At 45.3% G+C, this 27,197-nt stretch overlaps 2 long non-coding RNA genes across 12 annotated transcripts in view; one reads left to right on the top strand and one right to left on the bottom strand.

The window, feature by feature from the left end:
• Nucleotides 1–27,197, bottom strand: part of LOC122448547 — a 109,852-nt gene that overhangs the window by 57,886 nt on the left and 24,769 nt on the right. For 2 of the 6 annotated variants that reach the window (XR_006271661.1, XR_006271666.1), the window contains exon 2: nucleotides 23,510–23,694. The exons of the other annotated variants lie outside the window; for them this stretch is intronic. This is a non-coding gene — a long non-coding RNA (uncharacterized LOC122448547). The remainder of the gene's footprint in view (nucleotides 1–23,509; nucleotides 23,695–27,197) is intronic. 6 annotated transcript variants of the gene reach the window in all.
• LOC122448546 overlaps nucleotides 1–27,197 on the top strand; it is a 121,490-nt gene that overhangs the window by 70,586 nt on the left and 23,707 nt on the right. The window contains exons 3-4 of one of the 6 annotated variants that reach the window (XR_006271656.1): nucleotides 13,938–14,038; nucleotides 17,075–17,254. The exons of 3 other annotated variants lie outside the window; for them this stretch is intronic. This is a non-coding gene — a long non-coding RNA (uncharacterized LOC122448546). Of the gene's footprint in view, nucleotides 1–7,257; nucleotides 8,188–8,375; nucleotides 8,600–13,937; nucleotides 14,039–17,074; nucleotides 17,255–27,197 lie in introns of those variants that run through there. 2 more of the 6 variants (XR_006271660.1, XR_006271655.1) reach the window with 2 other exon arrangements.

Raw genomic sequence — 27,197 nt, 5'->3', positions numbered from 1 at the left:
TATTTTATAGATGAGCTAACAGATTCCCTAAGCGGCCCCAGAGTCTGACACAGCAGGACTGGACTCCTATCCACGGGTCTGGCCTCCTGGCCACACACACAGAGAGAGGGCTAATCAGATCTTCCGTCCTAGAAGAGCCTAGAGCAGCTGGCTGATGTCTCAATCACTCCTTTTCATAGGGGTTCAGCAACATAAAGAAGTCAACCACCCAGAAGAACATGCACTTCTGAAAGGACACACTTTCCAAATATTTTTCTTAAATATCTCAGTTTATTGAATTCCTTGGTAGGAGACTGAGGTTCAAAAAAAAAAAGCTAATAGCAGAGGAAAAAAAGGCACAATTTGATTAGGAAGACAGGTTTCATTTTTCTTCAAAGACATTTACTTATGTTTTGAAATAATATAACAGGTAGGTTGACTGTAGCCAGAAGTGGTGGACGGTGCGCAATGTTTCCCCCCAACTTCCTGGGAAAATGGATCACATAGTGTTATGTTTGTCTGTATATGCTTAGCCGCTCTGTTGTGTCTGACTCTTTGCAGCCCCCTGGACTGTAGCCCATCAGGTTCCTCTGTCCATGAGATTTTCCAGGCAAGAATACTAGAGCAGGTTGCCATTTCCTATGCCGGGGGATCTTCCCGACCCAGGGATCAAAACCATGTCTCTTGTATCGGCAGGCGGATTCTTTACCACTAGCGCCACCTGGGAAGCCCCCGCGTAGGGTTGGTGCACAGTAAATACGGGCGAACTATAGTGTGGAGACCTTGGCTTCCATTAGGGCCCAGGAGAGAATGAGATGGCTAACTCTGCCATTTTAGTTCAGAACCACATCTCTTAGCACCATCAGCCCCACTCTAGCACTTATTTGAAAACCAATCAGAATAGAACTTCATAGCTGCCTTTTATTCCCTGAGCTAGAATTCCTCATGTTGCCACCAGCCAATAGCCTCAACTCACCAGTTTTTTCTAAGTGCCCGGCAAATACCATTCAACATTGAACCTACAAATAGGGAACTGTCCATCTATTGCTGATCTATTGTGGATGATGGTGCATTATATAAAATTCCCATTTAGATTTTCTGTGTTAAAAGGGAAGGTAAGTGGTGATGCAAAAGTAATTTTCCAGGGACTATTTCTCTATTCAGAATCTTTCAGGCAGATCAGAATTCCTCTGCTTTTGCTAAAAAAAAAAAAAGATTTGCAATGCTCTTTGATTCATCTTATCATTAGATAAATCTCTTCCTTCTCTCTTACTTCAGAGTGGTCCCAATCCCCACTTTCACCCCGATCTGTTTTTAAGGCATAGACTATTAACCTAACAGAGTAACATTTGAAATGCACCTGTAATGTATGAAGGATGCATTTGGAAATATAAATTTTCTAAATAAAAGTGTCAAGCTCCTAATAAAGTAAGATAGATTTATTTTTCTTTTGTATATCTGTAGCATAATTCGTTTCCCCCATTAAAAGTCTCGTGCAGAATACCAAGATTCACGGTTTTTCCCCTAGCAAAAAACATTAGCCTAATTCCCCCACTTAAAATGATTTAACTTCTCAGCAGATGTCCTAAGCAGGCTTGGGTTATGTTCAGAGGCTCTCAGCAAATTAGCTATAGTCATGTCCGAGGATGAGTAGACCTTTTCAATGCCTAAAGCAGATTATTTAAGAGAAAGAAAGGAAGCAGACCAGCCCTAGAATAATAATTTGAAAACCATCTCCAGGCATTTGTAATGCCACAAAATCTTGATTTAAGGGATGGTGTACTATTTCACAGATGCAGATATGCCAAAGGTCACACCACATCTCTAAAAACAACTGCGTGCAGCAAAGGCTGAATAAAATGCACTTTGGCCATGAGGAGTATGTTAATGCTGTTTCTCAGACTCTGTTCAAAAGAGGTTCCACTATTTATTCTCATTCAACATCAGGGCCTGGTGTCCTGAACCTCCATTCACCCACTGGAAGGAATGTGTCCTCCTATGGTTTTTAAGTTGTCAGTGAATGACTGCATATAATCAATAAGCTATTAAGAGAAGCCAAGCATACCTATAAACTAAGTTTTGTACACAAAATATAACTTATAATGGTACTTTGGGGTACATACTTCACTATTACACATCACAGTAATAAAGAATAAAATTGGTGAGTTTATGCAAATGAATTTAATTAGTAGTACTTTAATACATGGGCTTGGACGGCAAGGAGATCAAACCTGTCAATCCTAACGGAAATCAACCCTAAATATTCATTGGAAGGACTGATGCTGAAGCTGAAACTCCAATACTTTGGCCATCTGATTTGAAGAGCTGACTCACTGGAAAAAGACCCTGATGCTGGGAAAGACTGAAGGCAGGAGGGAAAAGAGGCACAGAGGATGAGATGGTTGGATAGCATCACTGACTCAAGGGACATGAGTTTGAGCAAACTCCGGGACATAGGGAAGGACAGGGAATCCTGGTGTGTTGCAGTTCATGGGGCTGCAATAGTCAGGCAGGACTTAGCAACTGAACAACAACAGGGACTTCCCCAGTGGCTAAGCAGAAAAGAATCCACCTGCAATGCAGGAGATGCAAGAGACGTGGTTTGATCCCTGGGTCAGGAAGATCCCCTGAAGAAGGAAATGGCAACCCGCTCCAGTATTCTTGCCTGGACAATTCCATGGGCAGAGGAGCCTGGTGGGTTACAGTCCAGAGGGTCACAAAGAGTCGGACACAACTGAAATGACTGAGCACACACATGCACTTTTATACAGTCCTATCAGTAGGAATTAGGGTTGGCTACTAGTGACAGAGAATCAAGAATAACTGAGGTATAAAAATGATTGACATTTATTTTTCTCATTCTGGCTAGAAGATGTCTCCTTTCATATATCACACTGAAGGTCCCTGCAAGGGTGAGATGGTGGTTTTGAAGCTTCTGGAATCAATCCATATCCTTTAGAGGAGAATATGAACCCAGGGTGGGATTCACTGAGGAGGGTGATCAACTGTCCTGAATTGCTGCAACCAGTCTCTTTTAGCACTGAAAATCCCACATCCTGGAAAAACTCTGGACTGGGACCAGTTTGTTACAGGTCACTGGGAGCCTCTTCTCAGCAAAGGGAGGAACACAGTCTGGCCAGGTGACTTCATCAAAGTTCTGCCAGCCATGGGGAGTGGCCCCCTGACCTGTCCCGGCCCAGGGTTGATGACAGCTCTGATCAACTCATCCAGGCACTGTACCCCCACATGTGGTCCTTCCTCCCTCATCACCTGCCCTTGTTCCACAAACGCTTGTCAAACATTCATTCTAGGTCCATTTCTCCATCAGCCTGGAAAAACGTCATTGTTGAACCATCAAGAAGAAAAACTACCATGTCCAGTTTTTTGACAAAACCTCAGATGAGTGGCCTTCTGGCCAAGGGTCTGTGATTTCATCTTGTTGGAGCATTCATTGTCCCCATAGGAGTTGCAGCTTTCTGTAAGTTTTCTGTGGCTGAACCAAGAAAGAAGGCATGTGCAGATTTCTACTGAAATTATGATTCCATGAAAGATTTTGAGGAGAAGAGGAAGGCTGGTATCTTTCAAAGTGATTTAAAACATAAATAATTTCTTCGGGTTGAGTTCCATGAAATTGTGTCACTTACCTGTGTTCCTGAACTATGAAACTATAAGTATCTGGGTTGAGGAATAGTCTCTCAAGAAATAAATGATTAACAAATACTGTGGGCACTAAAAAAAAAAAAAAAAAAAAAATTCATTCTAAGTCAGGCAACATCCAAAGATTCTGGTTCACCAGGGACAGGATTTGCTGTATGTTCGGCAAAGTTTTCTTTTCCTCCCTCTTCTGTGGAAATTTAGGTCACCGTTAACTGAAGAAGAGGAAAAGGCCATGGCAAAACCCCAAGTCCTCACTGGACTTAGTATTTGCAAAATAGTGGGAATGAATATGAAGTCATTTAGAAAGTGTTTCACCACACACTGAGTTTAAAAAAAATTGAGCTCCACAGAACAAAGTGAACAGTATAATCCTAGTCTATAAAAATATATGAATATTTCTTTCTTTGCTTAATATATTGATAGGGAAAAAAGGCTGGAAAAACATGCACCAAAATGTAAACGGTTATTAAGTCCAAGTTGTAGAACCAGGGTGAAGCACTTGTGATAGAGATGAGGAGGCCTTTTCAAAAGCTACTATGAACCACTAGAGACTGTCGTACAGAGAGAAGTAAGTCAGATAGAGAAAGACAAATATCATACATTAATGCATATATGTAGAATCTAGAAAAATGGCACAGATGAACCCATCTGCAGGGCAGGAATAGAGACGCAGACATAGAGAACAAGCATGTGGGCCCAGGAGGGGAGGAGAGGGTCGGACAAATTGGGTGATGATGACTGATGTATATACACTGAAAGTGACAGTGTTAGTTGATCAGTCATGTCTGACTCTTTGCAGCCCCATGAACTGTAGGCCGCCAGGCTCCTCTGTCCATAGAATTCTCCAGGCAAGAACACTGGAATGGGTCGCTGTCCCCTTCTTCAAGCGGTCTTCCCAACTCAGGGATCAAACCTGAGTCTCCTGCATTGCAGGTGGATTCTATACCATCTGAGCCACCAGGGAAGTCCATATATTCATTGTGCTGTGCTGTGCTTAGACGCTCAGTTGTGTCCGACTCTTTGACTCACCCTGGACTATAGCCCGCCAGGCTCCTCTGTCCATGGGGATTCTCAGGCAAGAATACTGGAGTGGGTAGTCTTTCCCTTCTCCAGGGGATTTTGACAACCCAGGGATCTAACTCAGGTCTCCCACATTGCAGGCGGAATCTTTACTGTCTGAGCCAGCAGGGAAGCCCATACACTACAAGGTGCAAATAGCTAGCTGGTGGAAACCTGCAGCATAGCACAGGGAGCTCAGCCCGGTGCTCGGTGATGACCTGGGGGAATGGGATGGGGGCGGGAAGAAGGCTCAAGAAGGGAGGACATATATGTATTCTCACAGCTGATTCACTTTGTTGCACAGCAGAAACTGTCACAATACTGTAAAGCAATTATAAAAAAGAAAAAGAGAAAAACCGCCATGAAGGCAGAATATGAGGACTTGGCGGCAGATTTGCTGCTGAGGGTAAGGAAGGGGGCGCAGCCGAAGATGACAGGCAGCCTGGATGGATGGGAAACAGCGGTGCAGCTGAGAAGAACAAGGAAGTCAGAGGGAGGGGAATTTGCTTGGAGACGATTTTGCTTTTGAGACATGGAGAATGTTGGAAGTCAAGATTCCCAACAGATCAGCAGCAGCACAGAGCTAGACCTTTGCGCTGGAGAGGGCTAGAAAGTCATCCACATGCACACACAGCTTGAAGCCCTGGAGTCGGGGGAGAGGCGACAGGCATGAAAAACAAAAGAAGAAAGTCAATGGCAGGAGGTTGTGAGAAACAGCCATACTCAAAGGGGAAGAAGAGATAGAAATTAGGTGACAGGTCAGATAGGAATACGAAAAAGCTGGGGAAGCCAGTGTGAAACCAAGAAAGGGAAGACAAAGATGCAAGGGAAAAAGTTCCACCTCAGCAGGAGCTGCCAGACTGGCCTCTCACTCTCCAGGCTTGGCAGAGTTTACAGTTGGAGAAAAAGAAGTCAGCTACCCCCTCCCTCCAGCCGCAGATAACCAGAGGTGCAGCTATAACCTTGAATGAAGTTGAAAGTTTTGGCTATTACTCTGAATTAGACATCTTAATTACCTTTTAATCCTGAAGTAATAGTACTAGAAGACCTTTTATTACCTGAAGGTGAGCATAAAAGCCATGGTCATCCAGGAGCTAGAGACCAATTAGCTCCACAGCACAAAGAAAGACAAAAATAAAATTGCTTCATAATTACACCCTGAAGTCACACTTCTTCAACATCACTGTTACACAAAGATGGAGCTGCTGTGACCACCGCCTCTCCCTTAGATAGCAAGCAGGATGTCCCATAGAACGTTCTCTGTTGTCTGGGAATTGCAGCTAATTTCCAAAGTCGAAAATAGTGCAGTGTGCCCCTGTTCTTAAAAGACCCCAGCAGCAGCCAGATATTTCCCTGGGGCTATTTGACTCTGCTGCCATCAACCGATCACCTGCCTCTTGTGTGCATTTGTAAATGCACACGTTCACACGTTTACAATGCACACAGCTCCTGCATTTGGAACCGGGAGTTGTTAGCTTCGTGAAGATCGCTGGAGTCTCTTCTCCCTCTTTTCTACTGTTCCTTTTATCTTGTTTTGTAACAAATCAGTGCAAATGCAGTAGCTTAAAAACACAGAAATTCCTGAGCTCTGTAGGTCAGAAACCCAGGCACAGCTCTCTGCTCAGGGTGTCACAGCTGAAATCAAGCTGTTGGTGGCTGTGATCTCATCTGATGCTCTGGGTTCTCTTAGCTCACTGGCTATGGTAGAACTCAGTTCCTTGCAGCTGTAGGACTGAGGTCCCTGTTTACTTACTGACTGTCATATGGTTCGGAAGCCGTGAACCTCCCTCATGGTGTGGCCGCCACCATCTTCAAAGCCAACAGCCGAGCCCCCATGTCCAGTCCTCCTCACACTTAGAGTCTGTTTCCAGGAGGAGCCAGGTCTTCTAAGCCTTCCCCATTTAGGCCAGGCCCACCTCACTACTCTCCCTTTCTTAAAGGCAACTGCAGTAGAACATGACCTCATCGTGGGGATAAACCATCAGACCCACAGTCTTGAGGGAGTGATGCATGATGTACCCCCAGGGGCAGGAATCTCGGGGCTGTCTGTCCTATAACACTGCCTCCAAAAAGCCAATCCTAGGTGGGCTCCCAAAGGCTCCTTTGTGAAGTGTAAGGAAGAAGAGTTACTGGGGGCTGTTCCTCAGTTGGACAGTCTCTGCTGCAGCAGACTTGCTGAGCTGCCTTCTTGCCTTTCAGAGGGAACTGGCAGGATGGCCACTGAGCGGCAATAGTGATGTTTGCCCCCCACGCTTTGGCATGGCCCAAGTGTGTGCGCCACTTGGGATCGCCACAGAATGCGGTGGGTTTTGAGCTGACTTCCCAGGACAGCATCCGGGAGCCCCACTGGCTGTGGGTGTTGGGGGTGGGGAAGGGGCTTCAGATGCAGGCAGAGGGCATGGGGACGCACAAGGCTACCATGTCAGGAGGGCATCACCCTCCCCAGCACCCCCTCGCCAACCCCTTGCCAGTACCCCCAATTCCTCCACACAGGGCTATCACCAGCCGGGAGAGAACAGCCACAGCCGCAAGTTAATCGAAATGTATGCTCCTTTCTCTAAGCCCACCTCCACCTTCATCTCAACCACACCTGTGAGAAGCAGAAGGTGAGAGAAATGAAAAGACCAGCCACACCCCGGCGGGCCCCCCAGATGCTCCGCCTGCAGGGCTCTCAGGAAAAGTGACCTGAGCCCTAAAGCAGCTAATATACCATGTCTTCAAGTGGCCACACTGCATTTTGGGGATTCCTGACAATACCTGCGAAACAACAGGTTCATCACTACGGGAAGGAAATGGAGAGTTGACAAATCGTGTTGGAAGGTCAGCTTTGCAGAAAAGAACAAAAAAGCTTCCTAAGTGTTGCTCACCAAGTTTGCAGCATTTAATAAACCAGTTACACTCTTGAACACTGGGAACTGTCAACTTCGGGAGGGGACAGGCTCAGTTCAGTGACCTCGGAGCAGAGGGAGAAATTCAGAGAGTGGCTTGACCACCAGGGTCCAGCTTTGGTGGATAACCTGGGAATTTCAGGAATGTGTGCATCCGTGAGGGTGAGTGTGTGTGTGTATTCACGCATGAGTGGGGAGTGTGTGTGTGGAAAGAGAGAAAGTGTGCACATGACGGCATGTGTGTGTTTGAGGCCATGCATGGGGCAATGTGTATTTCTGGGTTGATGTTGATGGTACAAGGAGGTGCCTGACCCTAAGTGGAAGAGGAAAGAAACGGAGTAAGATGGACTCTAACAAGCACTGTACCATAAGCTCTAATTGGCAAAAGAAAAATAAGACTTTGAAAACATGGGAGGTGGCAAAGCCAAGTTTACTGCAATGAGGATGCTCATTTAGGGACCCGCGTCTTAATCCAAGGAGAAGACCCAATGTGATGTACTGTTGCTGAGTTTCCAGGGCTGCTAACTTGTTTTGCTCCCCAGCCATTTGTCTCTCTGTTAGTTTAATCATTTCCACAGCTGTTGTATAATATAACCATGAATGTACCACTGAGCCAGTTTCTCCCAGCCAGTCCTGCTTCCACAGAAACTAATGGGAAGAGGCAGCACTGGGATCTCCACTGCAGACCTGCCAGAACTGGCGAACTGGGTCGCAGTGAGCTTGCTGCCCAAGGGAAGGGCAAACAGGCTGCCATCTCCATCAATTGTGTCCTTTGTTTTCCCTTTCTTGCAGATAGCACATCTTTCCCTATTTCTGAAGAAATCCATCCCCTCCCTAGTTACCTGGCTCTTTAAAGAAAAGAAAAAAAAAAGCAAGACCTGAAGAGTAAAGATAATCATTTAGGCACAAGTTGGGGCTTCCAAGGTGATGCTAGTGCTAAAGGATGTAGCTGCCAACGCAGGAGACATAAGAGATGAGAGTTCGATCCCTGGGTCAGGAAGATCTCCTGGAGAAAGACATGACAATCTGCTCCACTATTCTTGCCTAGAAAATCCCATGGACAGAAGAGCCTGGTGGGCTATTGTCCACTGGGTCGCAAAGAATCAGACACAACTGACGCGACTTAGCACACGCACACAATTGTGCAACTGCTTTTGATTCCATAAAGAGCACAGCTTCTATTTCCTTCATCTTATGTCTCCCCGAAAGCATTTCACAGTTATTTCTTGTCCTCTGTTTTCCCAATTGGATGACTCCAGTATCATCTCAGAAAGGCTGTTGTGTCCCGAATACTGTGCCGTTTATCGAGTTCGAGAGAATTGTGACCATCGGCAGCACCAATCTTTACACAGAATCCTGGAGAAACAACTTGATAACTTACAAAGGAAGTGATTTCTCCCAGAGTGTCCCTTCATCCGGGAACAGGAGTGAGCACAGTGTCACAGATTTTCAGGAGTCAGAGTGGAAACTCACCACCCATGTTGAACCCCCGTCTTACTCCTAAGGAAACCAAGACCTGGAGAAGTTAGCTTCTTTGTGAACTAGTCACCAGGAGCAGAGCTGCAATTGGCTCTTAGCAATCATGCCTCCCAGCTCCAGTCTCTGGTCCTGGCTCCCTGTGGCCCCCTAGATCTTGGCCTTCTTGATACTGAACATTTCCCCTAGTGTTGGCCCTGCAAAACATCCTTATTCCTAAGCAAAATGATTCCTACATTTTCTTTATTGGATATGTAATTTAGAACTAAGATTTATGAAGCTCCACTGGGAGCCAAGACCTGTGCTGTTTTGTGCACACTGACACATTGATAGAGGTATTTTCCAAGAGGCTGTAAAATGTAGGCTATTTGTGAATGGCATTAAAAAAAAAAAAAAATCCATTGCAGAGAACATCTCTTCTCCTCCATATAACCACAGAAACTAGTCTACAGTTCACTAAAGAAATAGGGACTTAAAGTGTCCTTAGCTACTGAATTAGGTGGCTGGTGAGTAAATGTGGTGTAGGTATGTAGATGCATGTGCTGTGGCTTGTGCTACAAAAAGCTAAGTCAGAATGAAGTTGAAAGTCACAAAGGTGATGGAGGCTGGAAAAGTCTAGAAGCAGAGACATCAGACTGTCCACATGTCCCACTTCATCTGCCCAATTAGCCATCAACAGGCAGGTCAGACTATGGGGTCAGCAAGAGGAGTGTCTTTCTCTTATCATAACACATACCTATCTGCTGCTGCTGCTGCCGCTAAGTTGCTTCAGTCGTGTCTGACTATGTGCGACCCCACAGACGGCAGCCCACCAGGCTCCCCCGTCCCTGGGATTCTCCAGGCAAGAACACTGGAGTGGGTTGCCATTTCCTTCTCCAATGTATGAAAGTGAAAAGTGAAAGTGAAGTCGCTTAGTCATGACCAACTCTTAGCGCGACCCCATGGACTGCAGCCCACCAGGCTCCTCCGTCCATGGGATTTTCCAGGCAAGAGTACTGGAGTGGGGTGCCATTGCCTTCTCGGGCCTATCTGCTACTGTTGCCTTTTTCTCTGTCACTTTGGCAAAACAACTCACCCTGGTCTGTCTCTGAAAGATGCTCAATGCTTATCTTCTTTCCCTGAAATTGAGGTTTCTCTACTTTCCAACTCTCATATATATGTGGGTGAGTTTGGCAAGTCTGGGGGTAGCTGCTGTCTCATCAGCCCACCCCAGACTTGCCCTTGCCCTCAAAGTGAGGAGAAATAAACCTCCAGAGCAATCCAGTCCATCCCTGAAGGGGCTCCAGGGGTGGAGAGAGTGTCCTGGGTGTACCATTGATTGGTATTTAAAGAAAACCAAAGATGAAGGAATGCTGACAGGGCCAAATGACATCAGAAAGAAGCAGAAACCCCCTCCAGGAAGTGTTTATGTGGGTCTGAGATATCAAGAGAGTCTTGATAAACTAGATAAACTCTCTAATAGTAGAGTTGCTGCTGCTGCTAAGTCGCTTCAGTCGTGTCCGACTCTATGCAACCCCATAGACAGTAGCCCACCAGGCTCCCCCGTCCCTGGGATTCTCCAGGCAAGAACACTGGAGTGGATTGCCATTTCCCTCTCCAATGCATGAAAGTGAGAAGTGAAAGTGAAGTTGCTCAGTCATGTCTGACTCTTAGCAACCCCATGGACTGCAGCCCACCAGGCTCCTCCGTCCATGGGATTTTCCAGGCAAGAGTACTGGAGTGGGGTGCCATTGCCTCTCCAGGAGTAGAGTTAAGGTAGTCTAATTAAACTCATAGTCTGAGAGACGTGGAAAGTACTTGGCAGAGAATTACTTAAGTGGGAAATGAATAAGGTTCAATCCTAGTGTTAAATGAGCCTTCTGAATTCAAAATCCAAAGACATGTCCTAAGTTGTGTTCTGAATTTCATGAGATTATATTCAAAGGTAAAGAGAGGCCTGGTGAAGTAAGTCAGAAAAAGAAAAACAAGTATCATATATTAATGCATATGTATATGTATATGGATGGAGAAGGAAATGGCAACCCACTCCACTGTTCTTGCCTGGAGAATCCCAGGGACAGGGGAGCCTGGTGGGCTGCCGTCTGTGGGGTCGCACAGAGTCGGACACAACTGAAGCGACTTAGCAGCAGCAGCAGCAGCATGTGTATATGGAATCTAGAAACACAGCGCAGATGAACCTATGTGCAGGGCAGGAATAGAGACGCAGACCTCGAGGACAGACTTGTGCGCACAGGAGGGGACGGAGAGGGTGGGGCACATTGAGAGAGCAGCATTGACGTGTATACGCTGCCACGTGGAGATAGCTGGTGGGAAGAGGCCGTACGGCACATGGAGCTCGGCCTGGTGCCCTGTGGTGGCGTGACGGGGGGCAGGGGGGGAACGGAGTCTCAAGAGGGAGGGGACACGCACGTACACACAGCTGATTCACGCTGCCGTACAGCAGAAACTCACACAACACTGTAAAGCAATTATTTTCCAATTAAAAATAAAAAGTAAATTTAAAAAAGAGAGAAGCCAGGGCTTTCTCTGGGGAGAGCAGTGAGGATCGAGTGTCAGGAGCAGAAAGAGAGACCCCCACCAGGCAAGTGTGGGGTCAGGTGCTGCCTTTGTTTTAAATGTTGATGTTTTGCTCATTATGGAATTTTTCTTTCCCTTGAATTGTTTAAAATAAATTATTAACATATGATTTATCTTGATTGCTGAGTTATTTTGCACTCCCTAAGTTTAGTTACCGATGAGTGTCTCACTTATCTCACTCCAGTATCATCCCTGGTAAGGGGCCTGGTACATACAAGTGACAGAAAAGTTACCAGCCATTATGTGTTGAGTTGTGTCCCCCTAAAAGATATTGAACTGTGGTGTTGGAGAAGACTCTTGAGAGTCGCTTGGGCAGCAAGGAGATCAAACCAGTCAATCCTAAAGGAGATCAGTCCTGGGTGCTCATTGGAAGGACTGATGCTGATCCATGGGGTCGCAAAGAGTCGGACACAGCTGAGCAGCTGAACAAAAAGATGTTGAAGTCCTAGCCTCTGGGATCTCAGAATGTGGCCTTATCTGGAAATAGGGTCATTAGAGATGTAGTTGGTTAGGATGTGATCACTCTGGGGTAGACTGGACCCCTGATCTGGTGTGACTGATGTCCTTATAAAAATGGGAAATTCGGACAGAGACACGTGTGAAGGACAAAACATGAAGGCAGAGGTAAGGGTGGGTCATGCACGCATGCAAAGATCTATAGCAAAGAGGCAGAAGCTAAGAGAGAGGGAAGGAGCGGACTCGCCTTGCGATCCTAAGAAGGAAATGGCACTGTGGACACACTGATCTTAGACTTCTGGTCTCAGAACTGAAATGTTAAATTTCTGTGGCTTAAGCCACCCAGTTTGTGAAACTTTGTCACGGCAGCCCTAGCAGACTAATACATCATTCTGCATCTTACGGAGAGACAGTACCCCCATGTCAGTTGGTCAGAAGAGTCCTATTTCAAGCTTGTAGTCGGGAAACCTGGATCATTGCTCAGCCCAAAGATGTAACTATCAAGTCAAATGCCGAGGCTGTGGGGTGGGTAGGCTGGTTGTAGGGAGGATGAGGCAGTTGGAATGGAGCTGTGACCACTGTCAGGGCACAGCGTTCTATAAAAATGGCAGCCCCAGGACGGTCAGAGGAAAGAGCCCTCTGAGGGCAGGCGTGTGGTTGAAGCGAGGGGAGGTGTAGGGCAGGGAGGCCACTGCACATCCCCTCACAGGATGGCTGCTCATCATGGGCGGGAATTTACCCATCTGGGAAAAGCATCTCTGAGCTCCGCCTGCATCTGACCTCGAGACTTAACAAAGCCCCTACTGTGTGTGCTCAGCGCAGCACCAGTTTCTGTGTCAGAGAGAGTGTGTGTCAGAACGAGGGGTCCTATGAGAATGTCAGAATGCTACCGAGCCCACAGTCGCTCTGCTCGTCACACAACCAGCCAGTAAATCAGGTGAGTTGTTGGGGCAAGGAATGGCGATTCTTTTTTTCAGCTGCATCAGGTCTTAGTTGTGGCTCTTGGAATCTTTAGTTGCAGCATGTGGGGGTCTAGTTCCCTGACCAGGGATCAAACCGAGGCCCCCTGCTTTGGGAGCATGTCATCTTAGCCACTGGACCACCAAGCAAGTTCCAGGAATAGCGACTTTAACAGAAAGCTGGCAGACTGAGAAGATGGCAGACTAGGGTCTCAAAAAACCACCTTCCTTCAGTCCCAATTCTGCTCCTTTTATACAGAGGACGGGAGGGGGCAGAGCCCACAGCGGTGCCAACCAATGGCTGAGCAGGACTGCTAAGGTCACTCCCTAACTGTAGCTCGCTTGGGGGAGGGACCCTCTGCGATGCTGGCCAGTGGCTGAGCGGGAATCCCTAACAGCGGTTCACTAACAGCTGTGCATCTGCCCCGGGCCCATTACAAGAAAAAGGAGAGAGATGAATAACACAACTTCCTCAACCTTCTCTTAAGGTTGGTCTCTATGAGTAATTCATTCTTGATTTCTGAAAAGAAAGCAACAGAGAGGGAGGGAGGGAGGGTGTCTCCTGGACTCACCATGAACTAAGGGGCCTGGTTGGCTCTGGCTGCCTCTGGTCACTGACCCTGTGCACCAGTGACATTGTATATCTCGTGTGAAAGTTAATCCCTGAGAGTCGCTTCTTTTACTTACACAGAATATTTTTCTCATCATGTTAAGGTTCCTCTCTGACGGTTTGAAATCTGTTGCCTTTGGCTACCATCTTGGCTTTACGACCCAGGTTATTCTCTTGCTGTCTTTCTCCCCCTCTCGGTGGCTAGTGTGTATGTGATTGGTAACCTTTGCCTCATAATGCTTTCACTGTGTCCTGCCCATCATTTGTTGTGGACAGAAAGGAAGAGTGAGATAAGCAGAAACTCAGGGAGGAAGAAATCATAGGCCAGACTTTGGCTCCAGCCATAAGCACGCTGTCCAGTCCAGCTTCTACCAGAGGTGAGTGCTGGGTATGAGGGGTTGTCACATCAACAAAACTGCTCCTGGTTCCTCATGGGTCCTTGATCCCTGAGCATGTACATCATCAATCAGAATCTGGGCTAAGTGGCAAAATAAACCACCAATATTAAGTGTAATGGGTAGCTATTGTGTAGATGAAAATAGAAATATCTTAAAGTTTTCTGAAAGGTTTATCTATGATAGTTTTTCTTAAATTGAGGTCAATGGATCACTGGCATCAGAACCTCCTGGGACCCTTATTAAAAAGGTATATTTCTGTCCACTAGATCCATTGAGCTGGCATCTCTGGAGATGGGAATTTTAAGTAGGCTCCCCAGGTGATCTCTATGCATCTCTATGTTCGAAGTTTAGAACATTAGGTATCACATAATAAAATGGCAGGATGTTTTCCTGGCTTGAGTGCAAGAACTTCAGTGAGTCCTCTTTTACCATTTCTCGGTGGACTTCCCTTCCTCCCAGCCCTACTTTTTAAAAAAATATTTATTTGCTTATATGGCTGTGCCAGATCTTAGTCGCAATATGCAACGAAGATCTTCAGTCTTCCTTGTGGTCTGCAGGACCTTTAGTTGTAGCATGTGATCTCTGTTGTGGCATGTGGGATCCAGTTCCCTGACCAGGGATTGAATCTGGGCCCCCAGCATTGGGAGCATGGAGGCTTAGCTACTGGACCATCAGGGAAGACTCGCCGGCCGGCCTATTTTTTTACTAGCTTAAATGAGTTCTCTTCCCACTTCCTCAAAGTTTTCCTAACCCAGACCCATATCTGCCCACTTTAGATATTCTAGAATAGAGCCCAGCATTCATGGGATTATTTGGGTAGAATAATTAACCTAGAGTACCGATGTGGCACTTATTAAATACTTTTGTACCAAGAAAAAAAAAAATTACCTAGAGCTCCTCAGAGTTAAAAGGCTTCATACATAGAGACTTATTCAATACCTGAGAAGTTAAATTTAGTTGATGAACACTGCTTTGTTAAACCAAGAAGATCATCTTGGGTGATCTCAAGATATCCCACCATCTCCATGACTAGGGCTCAATTATGCCTTTTTCCTTCAAACAGTGTAGCTTTGGAAGTCTTTGTCATAGCCACTTAACCATTATCGTAACAGACTAATTTTCAGACTGAGTTGGGCACCTTTTTATTTTTATTAGATTTTTATTTCCTCTTTATAAAAATATGGTGAGATAAGTATTTGTCTATTTTATTATTTTTGTTTTGTTATTCTATTTTATCTTCTCACTGAGGGTGAGACACTTTGTACCTTGTCTGTAAAGGTAGGAAATGGCAAAGTTGGGACTGGGACTTGAATTCAGGTCTGTCTTCTTTAAGACCCTGGACTCTCTCCCCAACACTGTGTCCCCTCACTAGTGAGCAGCTCGTGTACAAATCACAGGCAAAAAGAGGTGTGCAGAGTCCCACTAGTTATCAGCCTAAGGACTGCCAGTTTGTTCTTTCAAAATTCAGTCCAAGGCCCATTTCTTCCACAAAGGCTAAGCCTCTGCCTTTAAATCCGGCAGGACTGATTGTAACCACTGATGGGTATTTAGCTCTCAGACTCAGATGTAGTGATCTTCACAGGGATTTTAAGTCTCCCTAGTGGACAGTAAACCCTTCCAGGGCATCACCAGCCCCACAGTCTGGAGTCTCGCGCCTCACATGGACCACAGCCCTCAGTGGATATTATGTCTCCGTGCAGGAGGTAAACTGGCCGCTGCTTTGTGGTCCTAACAAACCTCGGGGCCAGGGGCAGAGGAAGAGAGGCAATGGGGGATCCAATCTTTTTGCATCACAGTGTTCTCACGAATTCTGGGCACAAGCCCCAGGGGAGGCCCACGTGGCAAAGCTAGAGAGTCACGCACTGCAAGCATAAGACGCGTACACGCGCGGCCCTGTAGGCTGAGGTGAAGTAAACCCCGTGGAAATCCCGCCCCTCTGGCTCTGTTGCTGACAGACGTCCGCAGTGTTTTCCTCCCTGACATGTTTGTATTTCACTCTCAGTGTGGGCCCAGCACAGAATTTTCCATTTGTAGCTAGATTTGCTATCGGTCTAAAGTAGTTCCTTCTCAGATTCTCAAACTGTACATGGTTGTGAGCTAAGTGGTGCCCAAGAGGAACCTAATACTATGCAAAGACCCCTGAACTGCTCTCCCAGACCTCAAGTGACTAGACAATCCCTCTCGCTGAAGCACCTTCCAGGGACCAGGAACACCTTCAACACCTATTTTGCCTGTAAGAAGCTACTAGAAACCAGCTTCTTAAGTCACTATTGGTTTTCTGGTCACCAGTATTTCTAAAACAAAATAACTCATCAATGAAAAATAATTCAAAAACTTCACAGCTACTCCCTGAACAGAGTGGAGTCTGAGCCTTCTTAATCTTTATACCTCTAGTGACTAGCCTGACATTTTCTAGATGATCAAGAAACATTTGTTAATTTCAAATGATTTGCATCAATCCCCTGCATCAAAGCAAGACAACCGCCCCAAGTGGGAGCACACCACCAGAGCTAGCCTCTGGGAACCACAGGCATCCCACCCCTTCCACCCCTCAAAATCACCTGTGTCTTTACCCTTTTTCGTGCTAGGAACAAACAGTACCCATTGTGATTCAAGATGCTGAGAGGTGGTCAAATGCCTTTAATTAATTAAGGTGGATTAAATAACTGAAATAAAAGATTTCGAGTGCCCTGTTATTTAGCTTTCTATTTAAATACTCAGTGACTACCTGCTCCTTACAAGCCATGAATCATGCAGTGGATAAATGATTTAAGGTGACTACTAGATTATGCCCAGGAGGGCCTGTCAATATGGCTTGCTATCAACTGCCACTTTATATCAAGGCTAATGGAATGAAATGTAATATGAAATTCAGGTTTGGATAAAAATAAAATAGTGGTTGTCTATTGATTAAATTTACCTGAAAGTCTGACATAGTCATCGACCAAATGTTGTATTTCTGAATGAGTCATGTGCTTTTAAGAGACTGCCAGTAAAATACCGCCTATATTTTAGACTGATCCTGAAAGCTTCTGTTCTGTAGGTTAACTCCTGTGATGCTCAGCCCCAACATGCGACCCTATAGACTATAGCTCAGCACCAGGCTCCTCTGCCCATGGGATTCTCCAGGCAAGAATATTGGAGTGGTTGCCACTCCCTCCTCCAGGGGAACTTCATGACCCAGGAATCAAACCTGCGTCTCCTGCATTGGCAGGTAGGTTTGGTTTTGTTTTTACCACTAGAACCACCTGGGAAGCCCAAACATGACCAGTCAGGACTGCAGGCCTTGACTGATCCCTGGGCTGAGGACCCTCGGCTTAGACCACAGACCAGAGAGGGCCTTATGATAAGCTTATCCAAAGTTGACATTTCAAAGGACAGGATACCTTTCTGCTACACCATCTGCTGTAACAAATTACCACAAACTTAGTGACTTCAAAAAGCACAATTTTATTTTCTTACAGTTCTGGAGATCAGGAGTCTAAAATGGGTCCACAGGGCTAATGTCCCTCTAGACATTCCAGGGGAGAATTCCTCTCCTCTCCCTTTCCAGCTTCCAGAGGTTGCCTCATCTGCATCCTTAGGCTCTTGTCTGCCTCCTTTATCCTTAAGGCCAATAGCATAGCATTTTCTCTCCCCTCTGACCCCTTGCCCCTCTTATAAAGATGCTTGTGGTTACATGAGGCCCACCCAGATCATCCAAGACAACCTCCCCATCTCAATACCCTCAACTTAGTCACATCTGCCAAGGTCCTTGTGCCACATAAGGTCACATATGCCCAGGTACCAGAGCTTAGATTGGAGACATCTCTGGGGAACTTTTATTCAGCCTACCGTATTGTCAAAAGAGAAAATACTGTAAACAGACCACTGGAAATATTCCTATCTATTGACATAATCTTATCAATCTCCAGTGAGTGTGGCAGTAGGAGCACAAAGCCTGGGCCCAGGAATCACCCGGGTTCCATTCTGACCTGGCTCTGCTATTCACAAGCTCTGTAAGTCTGGACCAAAAAATTCATGAATGGTCATGTGGCTTAAGCATCAAAACCCAGAAGTGGCAGGAAATGAGGCAGGAGAGACAGAGGGTGATTGAACTGAAGTAGCACGCTCGGAATTCCACACACAAATGTGAGTTCTCCTCTGCCCTCTGTACCCCTGTGTTGTGGGTACCTGAGACAGCACTGCCATGAAAAACAACTGATGGATGAGACACTGACTCTTCAATTTCATGAACGTACCGTGGCAGCTGTTATGAAAACGATTTGTGCATCTCTGTCTTGCCCACTTGGGCTTCCCTGGTGGCTCAGATGGTAAAGAATCTTTCCCACTAATCCTACACGACTTGGACAAGGAGGCCAAATCTTGTTCTATTTTACATGCTCACAATACCTAATGCCTAATAGGTACATGCTTAGATGCACCTAATAGTTAAGAATTTACTAGACCCATGCTTATATGCACTTAAGAGTTGAGTCAGACCACTAATAAATTTTAAATTAAATGTTCTCTATTCACATAGGTAAACATAAATGTGAGTGAAACCATTTGTTTAGTAGCATATTTATAAACTTTCTCACCTTGTCTCTTTAGTAAATCTCTTTAGAAATAGATCCACTAATTTTAAATGTAAGATAAAACAGGCTCAAGAGAAATGTTAAAAACACTGTCAACTACAGCAGATGTCAGATCCTGCCCATAGCTTCTCCATATTCACCCCTAGGTGTGCCAGCCCGGCAGCCCCCAAATACAAGCCCCTCCCACTCCTCGCTGAGGGCTTTCTCTGGCCTCCAGTTGGCTGAGTGCTCAGGTAGATGCGTAGGGGAGTTCAAGTCTCCTGAGGTAGCCTTCAGCCAATGACTGACAGCTCATGGTCATTGTAGAACAGAGCCTCCATGGCCAATAGTGCCATTCTCCTCAATAACACATTTTTGTTGGCTCCCTTGTTCCATCTTAACCCCCCACCTCCCGCCATTCCCCTGCCAGTGCCTCTGGCATCACCACCCAAGTAAGCTACCTGAACTGAATCTGTGTCTCGGGGTCTGCTTCTGTGACCACAAGTCAAGGACAAGCTGTGGCCACCGGAAGCTAAAAGAGGCAGGGACTGGGTTCTCCCCCAGCCTTTGGAGGGAGCCCAGTCGGGTTTACACCTTGGTTTAAGCCCTCAGATATTGAGCTTCTACCTCCAGAACTGTGGGCATTCATTTCTGTTGTTTATAGTCACCAAACGTGTGGTCGTTTGTTATGGCAGCCCCAGGAAATGACTTATTCTGTAACTTTTACAGAGAGTAAGTCATTCCTTTTAGGAAAACTGAAGCAGCTTAAGAAGTGCTTATCTCTCTTAGATGCAGGATTTAATTCCTGTTTTGAAATGGAAACTTACATATTCAGAAGTAGTTACTTGAGGCAAATAACATTGTTCTCCTGCATAAAACCCTCCACTGGGTTGCCTCCAACTGAGACTAAAATCCTATCTCACTGGGGTACAAAGGGCTACAGAGCTCCTCCCGCCTCTCTACCTCCTCTTGTCCACACTCTCTGGCCACATAGACCTTCCTTCGAATCCTGAACAAGACTTAGAGCCTTGTCTTCAGCCTGGGAGGTACCCAGCATATTCTCAGAGTTTCAGACCCAGTCTATGGTTGCTTCTCTTTCACATGAGACTAAGGGGACAGAAATTTAGATCAGATGACGTCCCTGACATCCCCCAGCTCAGGGGACAGGGGAAAGCCCCCAGTCAGAGTCTCAGCTTTTCTGGTTATTACCAGGTGACCACAGACAGGCAGGTGACCCTCTCTGGGCCTCAGCCTCCAAATCTGTAGAAAAAGGGAGCTAGTGATGACACGGCCTGCAGACCCCTCCCTGTGTGACAGTCTTGGCTTACATGACTGCGTTTCATAGGTGGTGCCTCCTGCTCCTTCAGGGGTCACTTATGGAATTCCGGGATGCCCAACACACCTGTAAGAGTGGAAGGAGCAGGAAGTGCAAGGACCCAAGAAAGGAGGTCATGGATGGACTTCCTCCGTGCTCTCATGTGACCAGATCATGCTGATGGAGCACAAACCCTGACACCTCTTTGAACCAAGGCCTCAGAGCCGCATGCATCTCTTGAAAGGAAAAGAACATTGTTCTGGACAATTCTGGGAAAGATGCTGAGGAAGATTATTTTTGATCACAGACAAACTCAAAATATATTTGCTTCTTAATTCCTTGAATAAATGATTCATGGAATGCATGCATTTTAAGGAGCTGAATGCTTTTGGGTTGTTTTCCTGGAACCCTCCATTTCTGAACAGTCTCTAAAGACCAGTAATAAATATACACAGCTGCACAGCTAAGTGATCATGAGCATGCCCTTACGTGTCTGTTGCATTTGCTTTAGGAAAATTCATTAATAAATAAACATTTTCCATAAACATGCCAGATAAAACAAAGGTAATGAGATTCACTTTTAACAAGTCGATACTAAGAATAACAAATGATGACTTTTTAGGGGATTTTCCTGTAAGTTTCCTGAAAGCCTCATAAATCTCTTCCCTCACCTCCTTTTTTCCCTGACTATATTCTCCTGACTGAAAATACCCTCCTACAGTGAAAAATCCACAGTCAATTACACAGAGTTACAGAAAAGATGGTGAGAATGTGGAAAATAGCAAATAATCCTGGGAGAGTCTTCTTCACGTTCCAGTTCTCTTAATGCCCCCAAATGATCCAAAGCTGCAACCCCATGTCTTTTCTCAGGGTGACTGGTGTGGGATCGGCAGCCAGGGATGTAGTGTTAGTCTTCAGGAGATTTAGAAATGCTTTGTGCTGAAATGACTTCTCCCACTGACGCCGGCTTCCCTGGTGGCTGAGATGCTAAAGAATCTGACTCTGATGGAGGAGACCCGAGTTCAATTCCTGGGTTGGGAAGATCCCCTAGGGAAGGGAATGGCAACCCACTCCAGTATACTTGCCTGGAGATTTCCATGGACAGAGGAGCCTGGCGGGCTACAGTGGATGTGGCTGCACAGTCAGACACAACTGAGCAATTAACACTGGCTTCTGTGTCTACAATCCCTACAGTGTCTGGCACATCCTAAGAATTCAAATGAATGAATTACTTGAGTCTGAATTGGCCAAGGTAGAGGGTGACATTTGTTTTGGCCAACAAAGTATATGCAGTGGTCTCCGGGATGAAAAAGGGAATCCAACCAGGCTTCCATAGCTTGATACACATATTCTCTAAGTTTAAAATAGTCATGGAGAGAGCAGAGATTTGGAATCTTACAGACTTTGTTGAATCCAAGCTCTACACATACAAACAAATTGTTTGAGCTTGCATGAGAGATTTAAAATCCCCAAGCCTACATTAAAATTTTTTTTTATTTTTGGCCATGCCACATGGCGAGTGGGCTCTTAGTTTCTGGACCAGTGTTTGAACCCACTCTCCCTGCACTGGAAGGTTAGAGTCTTAACCACTGGACCACCAGGGAAATCTCCCCAAGCTTATATTTTATTCTCCTCCATCAAGGACTATAATATTCGCTAAATCACAGGATGGTTGAGGAATAGAATAAAATATCTTATGTAAATTATCTAGCACAGCATTGAACACAACTGGTGCTCAATGTAGTTTAGGTTTTCCTCCCAACTCACCCCTATACACTAACCCCTTGGCTCTGATTCCTTTTCTTTTCATTCATATTCCTCAAGTAACCCAAGTAGGGAAAAAAGGTGCTTAACAACCTACACAGAACAATTTTCTCTTATTAAGCTCATTGCATGGTGATTTATCAAAGTTTGTATTATCTGTTTTGCAACTTGGAGTTTAGAATCTGGAAAAAAGAACCATTCTAAGCCACAAAGAATTTCCATCTATACAAAGTTTGAAGATGTGCATTCACCTTTTTCAAGGCTAGCCCTTGTTTGGTAAAAAATCTCTAAGTGTTCCTTTAATTTTATAGATCTAAAAGAAGATACTCTATTATTTTTCCTAGTATTTGGACATAACCATTGACATGGACGCAGTTTTAATACTGAGAAGATAATTTGCTTAAAGAACTGAAACATTACTAGAATTAATTGAGCCAAGGCTATTTAAGAATTTCTTGCCTTTTGGGGCGGGGATATTGAGGAAAGGGTTCTGGCAATGTCTCAGCTCTGTGTAACTTCAGAGGGCGGTGTGCTCTGAAAACTGTGGAAAACCTAGGTTGGAGACTTAGTGCAAGATAGAAAGAAACAGTATTTCCTACCAGACTATTCTTCCCACCAGAAGAGAGTGCGTGGAAAGCACCTGGCCAGGGTTTGGCACAGCCCAGCATGGACTTGGTATCAACTATCATGGAAGACATCACTAATGAATAAATAATCCAAAAGAAACTGATATCAAGCTGTTACACACCTGTGTGTAAGAATGGGCTGTCTCTATGGGTAGTGGATATTTCTCTGGCTAGTTATTGAGAAAAGAGAGTAAATTCTGGGACAGGAGTCAAGGGCTCCAGAGTGGACCTTAGACTAGGATGTGGACAGAACATCTCTTTTCTCCCTGTGCCTCATGATAGCCGGGCGCCGACCATCCTGGGGGGCAATCCGTGGAGGAGGACCAGTTCTGGAGCTTTGGCAGAGCTTGCACAGGTGGGGCCATGAAGAAGCAGCACACAGAGCAATGTCCAGAAGCAGTAAAGGCACGGGCGCCACGGCTCTCAGAGAAGGTGCCGCCCAGGAACACAAGGACCCACGGAGAGCACGCAGCACAGGCTAAAATCTCTTCACACACACGCCGAGGTCCAAGCCAACACTGTTTGGGTTATAGACCTAACCTAAACACGGGGTATACTCAGCTTGGGCTTGGATATTTTGCTTACACACAGATTGTGTCCGTCACTGTGCTCATCTCAATTCATTTGGTCGAGGTGGTTTCCAAACCCATTTTAAAGAGCAGAATCTGAGCGAATTGAAAACTTCCATACCTACTCACCAAACCTGGCATTCCACATCAGCCGAGCCAGTGAGCAAACCTGGAATTCCTATGCTTACTTTGACAAGGCTTTTTTCTGCATTATGCCTTTAACACAAAAATTATGAAAGGAAGAAAGTGTGTGGAGTCCGGTCCAGCTATGATATTATTTATTCACCAGATATAAATTATTTCTCCATTGTAAATACAATCCTGAATTGTGCTTTAGTGGCAAGACTGGTTCTATGTTTTATTGGTGGAGGAAGCCCCTGAGATTCCCGCAAACCTTTGCTCGGTTGGAAAGCAGGACGCTTCTGTGAGGCTGTTCACCCTCTGCCTGATCACATTTCCAGACGCCAACCCAGCAAAACAAGGCAGAAAGAAAATCACCAGAGGCATATCCAATGCACAAGATAAACAGAAGCTACTGGAAAGACGTGTAGGATCAGTAACGAAACAAACAAAAAAAAGAACCGCAGAGCCCAGTTGGAACAAGGGAAGAAATCACTCACCACTCAGCAGGAGAATCACTGCACTTCACCGGGGCAGGTGAGCTGGGCATGTTTGCCTGTTAAATCATTACTGGGATTTAAAGAACCTGCATGAGGCAAGGCCACAGATTGATTCGCATGCTATTTATAATTCCTTAACAGTTTGATGTTTTGCAGTCAGAAAAATAGATCACAGGAATGATTCACTGAAAAAAAAAAGAAACATATATATTTAGTTCTCTCTGCTGAATAAAGTGGCACAACCACCTTTTGCATTTTTTCCAATGCCATGAAAATGTGTTTTCATTATGCATCACATTATATAAAACGTGGTGCTGAGAAGATTCCTGCTTCCCTCCCTAGGCAGGAGTGGAGGAAACAGCCTGAGTATGGAAATTGGGCCTCCCACAAACCATGCGTGGGGGCCCATCCAAGACTCAGAGGGAGACCAGTGTCATAAGCTCAAGGGCCTTCAGACTCTCTCTTCAGAGGGGCCTGGAGACCAGGAAAGAGGTGTTCAAATTGCCCTTAAACCCTGTCTCTAGAGAGCTCGGCCTGGACCACTTCATGAGGTTTTCTTGGGAAAGGAATCAAGGAGAAGGGTGGAGGTCAAATTCATGTATGACCTTGAAGCCCTGTCTACCACCTAGGAAGCTACAAGCTGACCACCGGCACCGGCTCTGTGGCAGGAATTCCTGTCCTTTGCCAGGGGATCACCTGGAATAAGAGTCAATTACATTTTACAGTGAAGCACCTTTGTTCTCTTACTCCAGGTCTGAAGGACAGTCTAGCTACATTTTCAAACTATGGCTTCTGGAGAGCGTTGAAGAATTCTGTAGAGGTATATAATCTCCCACTTGAGGAATGGTAGGTCTGGTTTCCTGGTGGCTCAGATGATAAAGAATTGCCTGCGAGGTAAGAGCCCTAGGTTTGATTCCTGGGTTGGGAAGATCCCCTGGAGAAGGGAATGGCTACCCACTCCAATATTCTTGTCTGGAGAATTCCATGGACAGAGGAGCCTGGTGGGGCTACAGTCCATGGCCTGGCAGGGCTACACAATCCATGGGGTCCCAAAGAGGCTGGACATGACTGAGTGACTAAGCCCACATGGACATCTGCCAACCAGGAGCTGGCTTCAGGGAAAGTGTGTGTTCTGAATCACCCACGACCATCACTGGCACTTTCTGTCCCTTTCCCTGGGCCACTCTGCTCCATCTGACACTGGGAACCTTCCAAAGCTGAGCAATTCCTCAGTGCTGGTTGAACTTAAGGGAAGAAGACTGAACCTCCCCCCCAACCCACTCTGCCCAGCAAGGGCCTATTATTGGTGGCTCTCTAAAATACTGATATGTAAAAAAAATAAATAAATAAAAAAAATAAAATAAAATACTGATATGTCCTCATTAGGCTATACATCCCTTGAGGTAGGAGTTTTTGTTTATTCATGAGCATCTATCTCCCATAGTCTGGAACATGACGTTGCACACCTACAGGGGTGTGACTGCTACTTACTGATTGATTGATGGAGGCCTTAGACTAATTCACCCCTTCACATGCAAACTTCCTCTGCATTGTCTGGAAGCCCAGAGGCCAGAGAGAGTTCAACTCACTCATTTTCCTTCTGCTCTCAGCATCACGTCCAGAAACCAGATATTTGAAGCACCAGTTCTATCCTTGACACCAGAATGCCTTCATTTCCACAGCCGAGTCTCTGAATGCCCTTCTCTCTTGTGCTCATGCTGTCGCTCAGTTATGTCCAACTCCTTGCAGCCCCATGGACTGTAGCCTGCTAGGCTCCTCTGTCCCTGGGATTCTCCAGGCAAGGATACTGGAGTGGGTTGTCATTTCCCCCTCACCTTCCCGACCCAGGGATCGATCCCGTGTCTCCTGCGTCTCTTGCGTTGCAGGTGGATTCTTTCACTGCTGAGCCACAGGGAAGCCCTTGTCTTCTTCTCTCTGGCGTTTCATAATAAGAACCCTAAATAGTAATAATTCATTTGTTATGCCCTGTGCTAAAGAAAGTAGTGCCCTTCTGGGAGGTGTATGTGTTTTAAAGAAGGGATCCCCAGCCTCCTGAATTGCATGCCTAATGATCAGAGGTGGAGCTGATGTAACTATAATAGAAATAAAATGCATAATAAATGTCATGCTCTTGAATCATCCTGAAACCATCCTTCCACCACCCCAGTCCATGGAAAAATTGTCTTCCACAAAACCATTTCCTGGTGCCAAAAATGCTGGGGACTACTGTTTTAAAGAACATAGGCTAAGTGAAATGACCTTGACTTATTGAAATTACAGTCCAGAAAGCAAACAGGACTCATCCCACATGGGACTAAGCTTGCAATTGTTTCTCAGAAATAGATAAGTTCTGGAACAAATCTAATTACTTGATGTCTAATCTGCCAGTTTCAATAGGTCATCCTTCATTACTTGAGAGCATCTTAATTTCACAAGACAACTGGAAATGCTAAAGTTCTGAACATCATGATTACTCACAAAATAGTTTACTATAGGAAGTTTGTAACTGAGCAATGCAAATTTTTCTGTTCATTTTTCTGATCCTTTTAGTTTCAAAGTAGAAATAGAACATCTATATGGGCCTCAAATGCCAATATCTTGAAGCAAGGATTTTACCTCAAAATCATATAGTACGTGAAAATTCAACATAGTGTTACTAGAAAATCACAGGCACACAATTGTATCAATCATTTCTATCTTTGGTCACTGAGATGTTCAGTCTTGTCAAATATTTTTAAAACTTAGCAAATTTTCACCAGTGTTATATAATGGGAAAGAATGAAACATTTGAAACTAAGGGGACAAGGTTAAAGTCTTGTTCTGACAATTTTCCAGCTGTATAACTTGGGACATATCCTTGAATGCTCATAGCTCCATTTTCCTGTTCTGTAAAATGTGAAAAATAATACCTATTTCATAAGATAGCTATGAGCATTAAGTCAGATAATAAATGTGGAAATGATTAAATAGAGCACTCTGTAAACTAGAAATTATTGCACCATCATCACTTTTCTTCATTTGAAAAGTCATAGTGCCAAGGTATGCATGGCCCTAAATTTGGTATCTTAATAGATCAAGAAAGAGTCCCATTAAAAAAACATTGTATTTTAATTAGCATATTTTATAATTCTCTGGAACACTATCTCTAACACTCAAGGACACTGGTTTTACATTAACTAATATAGTTCAAACATTCAAAGCACTTAGCTCCTGAGGATACTGTCTAGAAAGTTTGACATGGTCACCTAAGAGTAATTAAATGAATGAGCAGTAGCACCGGCAGTGAGAGGCCTCCTCATCTTGCCAGGTGGTTGGTTTTCGATGTGTAAATTTACCCTGGGCTTTTCTTTGTCTGGTCCTTTGATACTGAGAGAAAGACCTAGTTTATGCAGAAACCACTTCAAAATTATCTCAGAAAGATGAGAATAGCATATATTTTTTTCCCCCATCAGCACGAGTCAGCCTCAGGTATACCTGTGTCCCCTCCCTCTTCATCCTCCCTCTCACCTCCCACCCGATCCCACCCCTCTGGGCTACTACAGAGCCCCACTTTGAGTTCCCCGAGTCATACAGAGAATTCCTGTTGGTTATCTATTTTACACATGGTAGTGTATATGCTTCCATGTTACTTTCGCCATTCATCCCACCCTTTCCTTCCTCCCACTGCCAGCATCCATAAGTTTGTTCT

This window comes from Cervus canadensis, chromosome 10, assembly GCF_019320065.1.
Source record: "Cervus canadensis isolate Bull #8, Minnesota chromosome 10, ASM1932006v1, whole genome shotgun sequence".
Taxonomy (NCBI): domain Eukaryota; kingdom Metazoa; phylum Chordata; class Mammalia; order Artiodactyla; family Cervidae; genus Cervus; species Cervus canadensis.
The sequence above is the reverse complement of the archived record's forward strand: the minus strand, read 5'-3'. Positions and strand labels throughout refer to the sequence as shown.